Source organism: Gavialis gangeticus, unplaced genomic scaffold (genome assembly GCF_001723915.1).
Source record: "Gavialis gangeticus isolate Ggan-Ray unplaced genomic scaffold, GavGan_comp1, whole genome shotgun sequence".
Lineage (NCBI taxonomy): Eukaryota > Metazoa > Chordata > Crocodylia > Gavialidae > Gavialis > Gavialis gangeticus.
Genome location: NW_017729011.1, coordinates 20186073 through 20199713, shown reverse-complemented (window position 1 = coordinate 20199713; position 13641 = coordinate 20186073). Strand labels below are relative to the sequence as shown.

The following is a 13641-nucleotide window of genomic DNA, read 5'->3' as shown; positions in this document are numbered from 1 at the left end:
CTCTTTCTTATGCATTGGCCAGGAGTGAAGCCCTAATGCTGAATTATGATCTCACACCTGATTGGCATGGAAACTACAGCTGTCATGAACTCAGCCATATGAGTTTAAGGATGGGGTGGGGGCGCAGAAAGCATGTGAATTTAGTGCTGCTGAAAGGCCCTTGGATTAAAAGCCCTGGAAACGGAAACCATTTGCTCATAGAAGAGGCACCGTGTAGGAAAGCTGGTGGCATGCCTCAGCCCAGCCCTAGAAGAACCAGCTCCCTAGACTCGTGTCTATAGCCCCATTCAGTCCCCAGCCCCCAAACAAGGCTGGCAACAAGTGCCAGCTGGAATAGCAGTTCAGTTCATGTGATGTGGTCAGCAAATCAGGGACACAACTTTGCAATAATCTCTATAGGAAACAGAATCTTTCACTCACATATCACGGCCCACTTCACCATGGGATGAGAAAGTGTCTCTCGTTCATATGCGCATTGCCCCCTAGGATTAGCAAAAGCTGCAGAGGGATGAAAAACACACCAAAACCGCAGTGAATTTGTCAGGCACAATTTTTAAGGTTTCTCCTAGTGTCCTTTTCAATCTGACGGTTGAGATAGGGCGTGCATGCATATGCTAATTCAGTGAATCCACAGAAACCTTGATTTGCAATTCTGCTAGTTCTGATTTCTTGTCTAGGCACTATATAGTAAAAATACCTGAAGGAAAGCCGAGCGACAGTGAATCACAAAGCAAGGGAAGAAACAGAAAATCATATATCACAGAGGCAAGCATTGCCATCTAACCGAGGCCCAGACTCAAAAAAATATTATGCTGACGGAAAAAAACCTTCCCTAATTGCGTCAGCAGTTTTCCATACTTAGTTTTGCCTCCATTTCTGTGTGAAATGAAGGCAGGATTTTCTTTTGCTTTTTTTACACATGCACAAACCACGGGCTTGACTCTCTCCCTTGTTGCATCAGTGTAAATCAGACTTAACTCCGCTAAAATGGGTGATGAGATCAGAATCAGAGCTTGCCTACCATAACGGTTACTTGCCAGATGCCACAAACCAACTCCCTAGAAAACACGCGCTCTCGAAAGAAGAAGGGAAAAAGCAACAAGTAATTTAGGCTCCAAATTTATGTTCTAATCTCATTAGCAAGAGCCGTGCAAGTTCCAGACTAGAAAGAAAATTCACTGCCATAATTGCCTTTATTCAAAGCTTCTTACGAACAATTAATTAAGCATCAAAATCTCTTTCCCACCAAAGCAGGGATAAACCTCATTTTACAGAAGGGAAAACAAACAGGGGAGCAATGAAGAGGGCCTCCCTCCACAAAATCACTTCTCTAGGACTGGACAATAAAAGCATAGTTCTCTCTTTTTTCGCAGGACCTGCAAAATCCAGCATGTTTCGCAGCTGGGCAGCCTCCATGCACGCCATCTTTACAGCTGTGCGAGTCCCACGTCCACCAAGATGCATGAAGATAGATAGAGATCGGCTTGGCAGCTGGCTCTGCTGAACTCAAGGTGGCTGTTCAAAACAAACTGCTCGCTCTACTTCCATTGCACACAATGGAAAAAACCCACCTCTGCCAAATGTCAAAGGACAAAGCTATCTTCGAAAGCTGCTGATGTTCCAGCTTCCAAGAAGATATTGCAAATAGGAGATGAAGACAGGAAAAATAGTAGGAACGAACCAGACTGACTTGGCACAGTCTGCAATATAGCCTGGAACCTGTGGAAGTAATCAAAATCCATGTCATGGGAGTTTACTTCTCTTTATTCCTCCTTCCTCTTATTAATGATAACCCATCTATTGCTTCCACTTTTCTGAACAAGCTACGACATTCAGACCAGCAAGATGTATGGTTATTATTATTAGACCAGATCTTCCTGCATGGACTTGACTGATAACAAGTGACCCATTCTTGGAGTAAGACACAACTCAGCTTGCATCAGGGAGAAGATGATCCACATATCCAAAATGTACTAGGTGCTCTGCACATCTGTAAGATGGCCCCAGATAAAGGCCAATGCAGAGTCAGTCCTGAGCATGCACTTATCCGGGGTGCAAAACTTTGCCGTTCTGTCTCGGTAGTAGTTCACACTTCTTTGCAGGGACATTTCCCCTCAGCAATCAAATCTAGAGAAGAAAAATAGCACTGTGGAGGCAGAGGTGGTCATATTGTGCTGTGTTTGTACAGCACCAAGCAGGTGAGGCCCTGGTTTATGCTGCCTGGAGCTCTTAGGCACTATAGGGATGCTAATTAAAGTAATTAAAAGTGGAAGAAGAGGAGTGAAACCTCCAGACAGAGCTGTTGCTCAGTCATGGCTCTGAATCTAGGTCCATCTCTGTTTGCTGCACAGTATGTATTTCTGATGGCACAAGAGGAGCCCGATCGCATTGCATTGAAAACACCTCATGTGGCACCGGGCAATTTAACTTGCACCAGGAATTCAGCCCGATTCAATCAGCGGGCAGCACACCAAAATATGCTTTGTCAGAGCAATCCAGAACATGGAAAATACACGACCATGCTGAAGGATTAAAGCTCATCTTCCAGAAAGACAGTTACAGACGCATAAATAAAAATAACACATCCTCGCTCTAGTCAGCCACTTGTTTTCGCTTTGCAGTCCAATTTTTTATAACATGATTATGTTGCCACAAGCGGCTGGGGCCTCAGATGCGCCCCTTTTTCCAGATTTCTGCTGCACTGAGTAAGAAATAAGCCTGGTCCCTGCCAGCCGATGACACTAAGACATACCCCATTGGGAAGAAACAAATCACCGTGACCTATAAATAATAAGGTGGAGTTTGTTTTTCTCCTAATCATCAAAGAGAATTGTTTTCACAGGAAATATTTTAATAAAGTGAGCAGATTTTCCATTCCTCTCTTTTTCCAGTGTTATTGCCTTCCCTTTAGCCGAGTCCCAAATGCTAATGACTTCAAGCCTACTGCATGCCACAAGGGTGCTGGTGGACAGAAGTGCAAGAGGGGTATGGTTTGAATAGAAGTGACCTTGTGAGACATCTGAATCCAGTTCACCTCTGGAACATTTTCATTTGCTGCTTCCCTCCAGGACTGGTCCCATGATATTTTGCAGCCTGAGAGGTCTGCCGGGATTTCACCATGTGTTTTCTGGGTGTTGTCATGCTCCACAAATGCAGCACAGTTGCATGTTCCCTGATGTCGCAGCTTGCAAGGGATTTACCTTGTCTCATACAATCCTGGGAGGCAATAAGGATAGTGGTCACAGCACCAAATTGGGACTTGGGAGTTTGGAGGGGTCAGATAAGCAGTGCAGAAAACCATGGATTTGCCCAGGGGGTTGTGGTCTTTGCTGGAGTTAGCTCAGAAAGATCCTTCTTCAGCCTATATTTCAACTAAACTTGCATTAAATAGAGATTGTCATTATCAAAGCAACAGCCAGGTTTCTTGGTTGCATGGTGTCCATCATCATCATGTCTGTGAAGTTTAGAGATGGGCCCAAGCCACAGTATTTAGCTCTGGGTCTGAACTTTTTTGGGTGCATCTCTGGTGGGAAAGTTTTCATCTGGATTTTGGCACTTCTCTGATTGTTTCCTTACACATAACCACAAAAAAGGCTCCTGTGATTTTCCCCAGAGATCCATCTGGATGGGCAAAAGCCAAACCAGCAGATGCAATGTAAGTCTTACCCTTCTGTGCAAGCACTTTTTTTTGCATGTTTCTAATGTCACAAGTTCACTTCACAAACCATCTGTTGGAGCCTGAATGCATGTTTTTCTCAGCAATGGTTGGCTTTTCGCGTGCTGCTATGTGCCTCTAAAGGAGAAGTTAAATTAGTGGACCTCAGCTCTTCTAGAAACCATAGTCTTGCCCTCCTACATTTCTGAGCCTGAAACAACAATCAAGATGAATCTGCAATAATTGTATCCAGCAGTTTGTCTCCCATCATTATCATGTCCCCACCCTGTGCCGTTGGAGAAATACTTATTGAATAAATATTGGGTAATAAAACACACAGAAGCTAGACTTTCCTGTTTGTAAGATAAATTCTCTGCCACATCTGATGATTAACCAGCATTCAAATGTTTGTACCCTTTAGGCTCCTAACTGGCTTTGCAGTCCAAGTTCATGCAATTTTTTTTTTTCCAAACCAGCTATGGACAGATAGGTCCTACCAACAAAATAAAAATAAAAATTCAGAGTTGCTTCCCAAGAAGAAATTGTCAGGAGTGCTTCCCAGAACGAAAGAGGGAGAATGGCTGCACATCTTGGGAAGTCAAAGTGAGTACATTAAGTCTGCAGGAACTGCTTGTAAATATTAGCCTAGAAAATGTGGAATAACATTTGCCAGCCTGGCTTGAAAAGTATGGCAGTCCCACCTCCTTGCTCCATAGAAAGTTCCTAGAAAGAAAAACTGTTTCTGCAGCCCTTCTGTGCATTTTTGGTACTAGAGCCGTCCTATACCCCTCCAGGCCCCATGCATGGTTTTGAAGAGACTTTCGTCATTTGGCCAGGGTAAATGCACGTGGAAGAAGTGTGGCTGGGAATATGCATGCCAACCACGTATGTGTGAAGTCTGCAAACACCCCAGAGGCAGAGACCTATTTAAGTTGGGCATGAATAGGATTGCTGGACAGAATTGAAGAAGCACAAAATCCCTGCTAATTGTCAGGAAAATAATCCTGACAATAAGAGGTATTAGGCCACGGCACAGGCTCGCAAAGGAAGTGGTGAGAAGCCCACTGCTTGAATCACTTCAGACTAGCCTGGACAAAGCTGTGCACACTCAGAAATAAGCCTGGACAGGCATCAGGGCAGCTAGTCCATTCCCACTTCTCCGTCACTGTGACTCAATGGTCCTCAACGGGTAAAAAGATGATCTTATGGTCGTGGAATTTATTGGGAGGTTTGGGGGACGTGAAGCCAATTATAGACCCTGAGCAAATAACTTAACAGCTTTGTGCTCTCTGGCTCCAAAATGCAACCATGAAGCACGTTGTGCCCCTTCTCCAGGGGATGCCGTGTCGCTTGCTCTGTGCATATATAGCAAAGCAAGGAGGGAATTGCCAATTCTCACCTTTCAGGCCCACCGATTTTTCCCGTCACCTCCAATTCCCCTGCTTTCACTCCATTCCAGTCCACAGTTAACCACATCGCAGTCAGAGCGGTAGAAGCGCTCCGCCTTCCCCTTTATAAACCTTCGCTGCACAAATATCGGCGTTGAAAATGGCACATACTATAGATTCCCCTTTGATGTTGCAAGATTATAGCTTCATTCCACCCAGATCTTGAGGAATGAGAAACCCCATAATTTTGCTGCTTTTTCTTTTTCTTTGAACTTTGCGGTTTAGAAATGATGATAATACAAGGATGGAGCAGGCACCCAGCTATCAAAAAGCCATTGGGACAAAAATCCACATATTCATGGTAAAGCCAAGCTGCTTTCTAAATAAAGAACGAATTGCAAGACGTCAGGCAACGCAGCGGTTTCTTGTGGATGAATCACTCGAACAATTAGATCCAATGACTGAGTGGTCTCTCCCATGACTAATTTGTGCTTCTGTCTCTCCAGTATTTCCACAAAACCACCCTCAGCAGCTTTTCATTGCCCCCCTCCCCTTCTCCTCCCCCCGTGACACACACCTACACGCTGATGAATTTTCCAGGACTAGGCTATATTTAGTTTGGGAAGCTCTTGAAGAAGGCAGAAATACAGCATGTAACCCTACAGCATGCATCCTACTCCTTCTGTTCACTGTAGCTTGGACCCTTCCTCCCTCCCGGGGGCCTTCCCCTCCAACACTTGAATTAATTTGACTTAGGGAGAAATCCCACCCTGATTTTAGACTGGGCATCCAAGCTAAAGCAACCCTGCTTACCAGCCATGTTTCCCCAACATGTTTAGCTGCATCCGGCCCCTGCTTCGGGGTTGCGAGCAGCAAGCAAGGGCTGTAACTCCCGGTTTCCTCAAAGCAAGACAGTAGTTACCTACCGCTGAAATGCACATCTCAGAATAAAAAGGGTTAAAATGACAACAGGACATACATCCATCCACCCAGTCTGGAGCATTTCCCTCTGGGCTTTGGTAGGTCCAATGTGGCCTTGTTATCTGTGCTGGTCTGGGGAACAGGTTGCCGTTCTTTTCTCTGCAGACCCTGCCTCTCTCTATCCGCTGATCCTCGAGAGCGTCTCCTTTGAAAGGACATCTTCTCCTTTCTGTCTGTCCACCAAGTCTGGTTTCTGTTCTGCCACACACCAAAGAGTTGTTGTGACCAGGCTGGAAGGATGCAACATTTCAAAGGCCTTTTCTTAACCCCTGTATTTAGTAAGACCTGGCCAATGGAGCTATTTAAAGTCATTGACTTTGTCACAAAATAATGCAGAGGGTGTGGGTTTGGCACATCTGATGACTATTTTGCTGTCTGCTACCCAAGTCCAAAGACTTGCATCCTGAAGATATGGTGGGGGGGGAAGACTCAGAGGACTGTTTCCCCCCACATTTTTCGAAACATATGCCTCCTTGCTTATTAGGACAGCCTACCCCACCTGTCTTTTCTGTATATTTTAGGGTGATCAGCATGTCATAATTCCTTCCAGCTAGCGTTTTCCATTAATCAGCTAAGCAATGATAAAAATGCCCTGTAGAACAGCCCGCTCCCTTCCTTGTCTTTTCTACCATCCAGCAAAACTTTGGGACATGAAACAGGTTTGCGGATTAGGACGCGCGAATGACGAAATGAAAAGTTCTGCAAATTCCAGCACGCTTGATTTCCGATTTCACAGCAAGCTCGAAACAGAAAGGCCCAGAGATTTACCGAGAGGCATGGACATTTCGGGGTGCCTGGCCACATTTCAAGCACTTTACGATTTTGGGTTGAAACTATGCAAAAATCTGGTTTTCGCCAGGAAACAAGCAACACCTTATAGTGCTTCCATGTTCCTGTAACAACAGCTGAACTCGAGCATATTTTCTGAAGAGAAGAAAGCTGCCACTGTCTCCATGGACTTTCTCAGGCAGCTTACTAGCAAATATTGAGAATATGTGAGCCTCCCTTTGGCCTAGCATGTCCTATTTAAATGGATGTTTGCAGCCCTCTGTTTCAAAATCCTGTTTTCTATCCAGCTAGCATCCGATCAGAGACACCTGGTCATGGAAGCACCCCCTGAAAGCCTCCTGGTTGATATATAAATGTTTTCTTACATTCCCCAAACACCTTTCTTCATAAGCCCAAAGTGGTTTGGCCACATGTTATATTTTCAAGATCAACAATGCAAAGTACTTCCCTGGCAGAGTGCCATTTCATGTCAGGACTGGATCCAAAGAAAAAGCAGAATATCAGTGCCAAGTACTTAGCTGCTGCTTCTGAATAGCATCGCTGATTTAATTGTTCATTGCTGACCCCTTAAAGTCATTTTGAAAGGAAAAGTCATAAAAGTGACTCTATTATTCTCTTAATGGGACAGCTAGGAGAGAGATTTCAGCTTGTTCTAGCAACCAGAGTCAGCTTCGGCACATGGGGAAGTAATGATGGCTGTAGAGTTAACATGGGGGTGATTACCTGGGTAGGAGGGAGGGTCTCATTGACTAACACCCTCACCGTTGTATCGTGCCATCCATGTCTTAAAAAAACCAAAAAGCTGAAATCTGGCAAGGATTATCAGGAAACATGACTAATCCATCAGCCTACTAAATCAGCATGCAGAGGTTAATCAACGCTATCCCGAGAGCAAATACCTTTCTCTGCTAAATAACTCATCGAAAGCATAAACTGTGCTTTAACATCCTGGGCAATGAGATAAATGGACAGAAGATGAGAGAGGATTCAGTTTTCAGCCCCCTGATTATGGTGGAGTCTGGCTGCTGCCGTTCTCACCACCTGTTTTCTCCATTACGGTGCAGATTCGGATTGGGGGCCAACTCCTCAACCGGTGCAATTTCAGTGGATGCAATTTCACCTGAGGCCCTGGGCTCCTACCTGAATGTGGGTCACCATTTTATTTTGTACAGACCAAGCAAGAGTCACTACACCCTGGGGGTTTTTTCTGCGTGCTGATCCTAGATCCCTATTTATAGCTCTGATCTGTGCTTTTACAAGACAGTAATTTTGTGCTCGGTCATAAATCTCCCCCTGAAAACTGGTATTTGTAGGTCAGCGAAGGGAGGAAGCCAGCAACCCAAATTGCTGGACTTCGGCAGAAGCAGTGCAGTTGTGCACTGAGATGCAATTAGGAGGAATCGAGCAGCCTGTGTCGTATTTCATGTCAGCGTGTGACGTGGTTATTCCGTGTGGATCAGCAGCTGCCGCCTACACGGCGAGCCGGTTGTTGTGGACTCGGGAAGGGGATGACACATTGGCTTACCGCGTTGTCTGGCTAGCCCAGTTTGGACTGGCCAGGAGCACAATGGTGCAGCGCTGGTGACAAGTCTTTCATGGAAATGTTCTTTCATCCCTTTTCGGCAATTTTGACCCCTCTCAAGTTACACGTTTCCACAAAAGTCAGCAAAAAGTCTACTCCTTGGCATTTAAAAAAAAAAAAAAAAAGATGCTCAAACTAATGTCAGATTATAGGGTTCTGCCGGCCTCAAGTGCTGGGGTCTGGGCTCTAGAAATGGGTAGCAGGTGATGCAGGGCAGGGGCTTAGTTCTTCCAAAAATGATCCCCCCCCCCTTCCTACCAGCTCTGGGTTATCAGAAGCAGACTGTGCAAAGCCCACGGGATTGCCTCTATGCTTTCGAGTGATGGTGAAGCTAAAACAGTCACTGGAGAGGGACTTGAATCAGTCATCTGCTGTCCCTGTTGGGACCCTCACCGACTCTGGAGTAAGAGGCAGCAAATGTGCAAAGCAGAAGTGTCCAGTGCGGCCTGGGTATGCAGCAGACACGCAAGAGAGACTATGCAGTGGAGCCCACGGAGACCCAAGTGTGACCGTTGTGTGCACCTAATAAAACATGCGTTGCAGGGCGTGTAGGCATCCCAGCCCAATAATCATCTCTCGCATTGCTCTGCACACCGGCTTCTCGGGGACCTCGAGAGAAGAGCAACCCGCGGGCAGAGCTGGGGGTGGCTTTTTGTCATGCTGCCCCTGGGAAAGGTGCACCAGGAGGGAGCCCTGGCTCTGCACAAAGCATGGGTTACCATCATCCCTTGGACTGCCAGCTTGCAGGCGCAGAGAGTGGTTTGGGGTTTGGGGTTTGAGTCACCGGTCTGGCTTTGGGGAGACGCAAAGTCAATTCACAGCTGCAAAATGAAAACCGGTTCTTCTCGACATGGAGCTCAGGCTTAAATACGGCCGCCCGCATGGCCCGGGGCTACTGGCCTTTCTGCAGGCGAGTTTCTTTCTCATTTTCCTTTTGTCCAGAAATGAGAAGCCATCCCCCAGCCATTTCTTATGGAAACAGAGAATGTTCCCACAACAACAACAACAGTTTGTGTTTCAATAAATGAGCCTCGTCCAAGGAAAAATCATGTTGTCAAAACTTTCCCAACCAGCTGTAAGCGATACCCTAAAAATCTCCTTTTTCTTGAGTGCATTTACACATGGTTTACTTCAGAGACTCTCCTGCTCATTCGGTCTTTAAAAACCTTTGGGTTTAGTTGTGTCTATACATCCAGAAGTGTGTGTGTGTGTGTGTGTGTGTGTGTGTGTGTGTTGGGGGGGGGTCTTGCCTAAAATTGGTGCTCCCTATTTCTGAGCCATTTCCCACATCTCTAATACAAGATGTTTTTCCTATCACCCTATTACTTAATAATTGAACTCTATCTCGCTGCTCAGAACAGCCTGGGCGGACTCATTCCTTAATAAAACCACATACTCTGGCCTCTTCCAGGCCCACTCTTTGGCATCCCCGGATGACTAACTTGAAAAGTTTCTCAACGCCTTCATTTCTCAAGCCCGTCGTCAGTTGAATCCTGAACTGTGAGCAAATTTCTTAGACTAGTGGAAAACTGGATCTGCAAACAGCAGCCTAGGAGCCCCTGTAAAGCCATTCCTCCCAAACCCCAACAGGAAAAAAAAAGCAGATAACTGGGACTTACTGCTTTCATGCCCTGGTTCAAATCTCCCATCATTTTAAGGAAGATGATTCAGGGCATCTGCAGACAGCATCTACAAGTCCCACAGCAACCCCTGGGACCAAAGACATTTTCCTTCACTGCATTAGCTTCCTGCGTCTTCCTTCTCCATTATGTAGGACTGATCCCATCTGACCTTGCAACCATCTGGCCTGCATCCAGTTTTGTTTTCTGTCAGCTGTAACTCCTTTAAAGCTGTGTGCTCTGCTACCCTGTCTCTGATGCTCGCGGCCAGATAAGCGGTCCAGATACCGTATCTTCCTTGTCAGGCTCCCCTTTTACCAAAGGCTATGAGGCACTAACACACAGGAAGGATCCTATCTCTTCCGATAGGGCTGGATCTTCCGAGCCATCCAACATCCTCAAATCCCAGTGGACTGAGGATGCTCAGGACCTGGCAGGATTGGGCTCGTGGAAGAAGGACAAAGTCAAGGTCATTACTTGCTGTGGGGGAAAAGGGGCACATGGCAGGGACTCAGTATAACAGAGGTTTATATCCTATCCTTTAAAAAAGGTAGATTCCTGCACAAATATGAGCTCATTTTGCTGCGTAAATGCAATGCACACAGGGGATTTTTCTGGCAGGTGGAGGGTGCAGGTAGGCTGCAGCTTCTTCAGCGCTGATGGTATCAGGGTGGGAACCAAGGGGTACTTTGGGGTGGAAAGTGGATCCTTTGTAGAAAGCACAGAAACCAGTGGAAACCATCTGCCAACCTTATTTCAACAAGAGAGGAAAAGAGAGGTGCAGCCCAGGCGTCAGCTTTGCAGGGTAAAATCCCAGTCTGGCAGCAGCTTACCAGGAATGTCTTGCAAGCACGTAGACCTAAGGAATCGAGTCCTGGGGTGGAGGAGCTATGCATCCATGTGCCAAGGTCACTTTCAAAAGAGATGCATGATGCTTTCCACCCAGGATGTACAGCAGTGGTTCTCAACCAGTTTAGACCCAAGGCATCCCCTTGAAAAATGTCACCTTTTAGCATTCACTCAGTTTTTGACGACAGAAAAGTAATAGAGCAATTGTTTTGCTGCAAAGGACTCAGGCTACACCAGAGCAGAAAGCTTTTAACACCATGAATTCCTGTTTGAAACCTTTGGGTGTATCTTGTGCATCATGCTTGCACGCCTAACCATGCTCGCATTGCAAGATACCCTTAAGAGGCTCTTAAGGCACCCCAGGGTACCATGGCACCCTGGCTGAGAATTGCTGCTGTACAGACTACCCCGCTGGCATGGCAGACTGAAGCGTGGCTGTGACATTATGACTCTCTCCAGCCATTTTCCTCAAGTAGCATCTTAGTCTTGCAAGCTCTTGCCCCGGCTGCAAAAGGTTGGAAACAGAGCGCTGAGCCCACCGGTCCCATCACAACGCTCACCCTGCGATTCTCGTCCCAGCGAGGGCTTCTCTGCTTCATCTTTCAACACGCCACCCCAGGCTGAATGGGAACATCACTCCACATCAGTTGTCCCGCAAGCACGAGAAGAGTGGCGTGATAAAACAACTTGTTTTCATCGTTGTGGTTAAGTCAAATAGCAATTGATTGTATGGGGGTTATTCATACTCCTCGGTGACTATGTTATGATATGGAGTTAACATTATTAGCGAAAACAGGGGATTCCTTGTTCCACAGACGCTGTGTTGGCATTGATGGCCCAGAGGATAAAGAAAAGAAGAACTGCATTCTCCAGCTTTTGGTCCGCTTTCTTTTAAGGCACAGTAATATGAAGAGGAGATAATCTATGGCTTTGTCCGTAAATGGCAAGGTGATGAACTCTACGCTTTCTCCCCGGTTTTCGATAAATCTATGAATGTGCTTGTCCAAACAAACCAATTGGGGGGACTTTTAAGTGGCTCTTTTTACAAAGTACTTATTCCCCTTTAGAGCATTCTCATCATCAGCTTCCTCCAGATAGCGAATGCCATTTTGCTGTAAAAGATTAATTGTATTTTTCCCTTCCCTCCCAGCTACATGGCTGACACTGAATATAACAGTTTGATTTGTCCTTGGAAGTTCAGATAGTTTAAGCGCACAGTATAATACCCTGCTGTCTGATTTGAAGAGTTTTAGCTTCTGTCATCTTCAGGGTAAGGAGATACTTAGCAGGAAGAGTAGTCGCAGCTCACCACTCTATGAATAAAGGGCTCATATCACTGATAAGGACCATCTTGACAATTAGCATTTTCAGGGACCAGAAAAACTAAATGAACCTTTCATTCTACTATTCCTTGGTTTTATTGTTACTGCTGGTCTCCCCCTCTCTCTTCCACCTCCGTATTTAAGCCTCTGAAGAAATGTGAGTGTATGCACGTGTATTTTAGAGCTCATCACAAAACGGTGACGTTTCAGGATGGGAAAAAAAAAACAACAGAAGTCTCTGTTGCAAAAATTGTATCATGGGGATAAGTGAATGGTTTTGTGAAATAGAGCTCATAGACATTAGGGCTAGAAGGGACCTTGCGAGGCCATTGGGTCCAGTCGTCTGCCCAAGGGGAAGGAAGTCAGCTGGGGTCCGATCACCCCAACAACCTAGGCAACCGAGCGTTTCTTAAAGGTGTCCAGAGTAGATGCTTGCATCACTTCTGGGGGAGAAAAATGGAAGGGAAAGACTAGGAAGATGGCAGAAATCTTGCCATGGCAATTAACATAAGTTTTTGGTGAAAATCTTACAAAATGTTTGATCCAGCTTTGGAAATGTCAGAATACGCTGGTCATCGTTAGCATTCACAGCCTACGTGTGCATTCACCTTCTTTGTCACCAAAAGAGTTAATGGATAAAAATGGATAACATTCTGCTTAGGATTATATTAAGAGAGATCACTTATTGAAAAAAAGAAAGGTGCAGCACAATCGCCTCCTCAGAGTGGAATTATGTCTGGATTTATTGTACTTTTCTGTCCACAGCTTTGTAAACGGTACGGTCACAACCACCAGTACATGAATGAAGAAGCACATCCAAGCTCGAACATAGCTCTGTGGAATACAAGCCATAATCTTTGCTGCTGGCTTCCGAAATTAGCTAGCTCTTCGCATTTCTCATGCATGCCATTGCTTTCCTTTGACGCAAAGAGAAAGAGAAGTCACTCTTTTGGCCAAACACCTCCTGGAGCGACAGGACATTGTAATGAGTCTACCAGATCCTTGAGAAGGTATCAGATGGAAAAACCGCACTGTATGAGAATAAGTTGGACAGCTCTTGCATTTCCCTTGCTGGAACGGAGGTGTACACAGCGAACTGCTGCGATGTTGTCGTTTCAGACTAAAGTAACCAGTTTAATGAAACATTAAATTTATGAGCTGGTCAACCCTGGAAATAATTAACTTGAGGGACCCTTTGAGATGTGAAGAGCTTCATGGTAATGGACAACCAGCTGCCTTGCTATAGGATCTACGAGCTGCTGTGAAGGATTCTCCCAACATTTGAGCAGTCCGGGGACCGGTGCATTGCGACAGGCGCTGTACCAGGCACTCGGCATCCAATTTTGACTCAATGAGGATAAATCAATGGTCAGAAGTGCACTTCTAGTGAGTCGCAGGGAGTGGGTGGGCAGAGTGGAGAAGCCGTGGGAGGTAAAGGCGGGGGGGTCTATATTCC

At 45.8% G+C, this 13641-nt stretch overlaps 1 long non-coding RNA gene across 1 annotated transcript; it reads right to left on the bottom strand.

Annotated features, from left to right (window-relative positions):
* Positions 1-916: 916 nt before the first annotated feature.
* On the bottom strand, positions 917-6340 carry LOC109293021. The gene is made up of 2 exons (XR_002096227.1): positions 5055-6340; positions 917-3866 (listed from the first exon to the last, which is right to left on the bottom strand). It is a non-coding gene; the product is annotated as an uncharacterized LOC109293021 (long non-coding RNA).
* Between the last annotated feature and the right edge of the window lie 7301 nt (positions 6341-13641).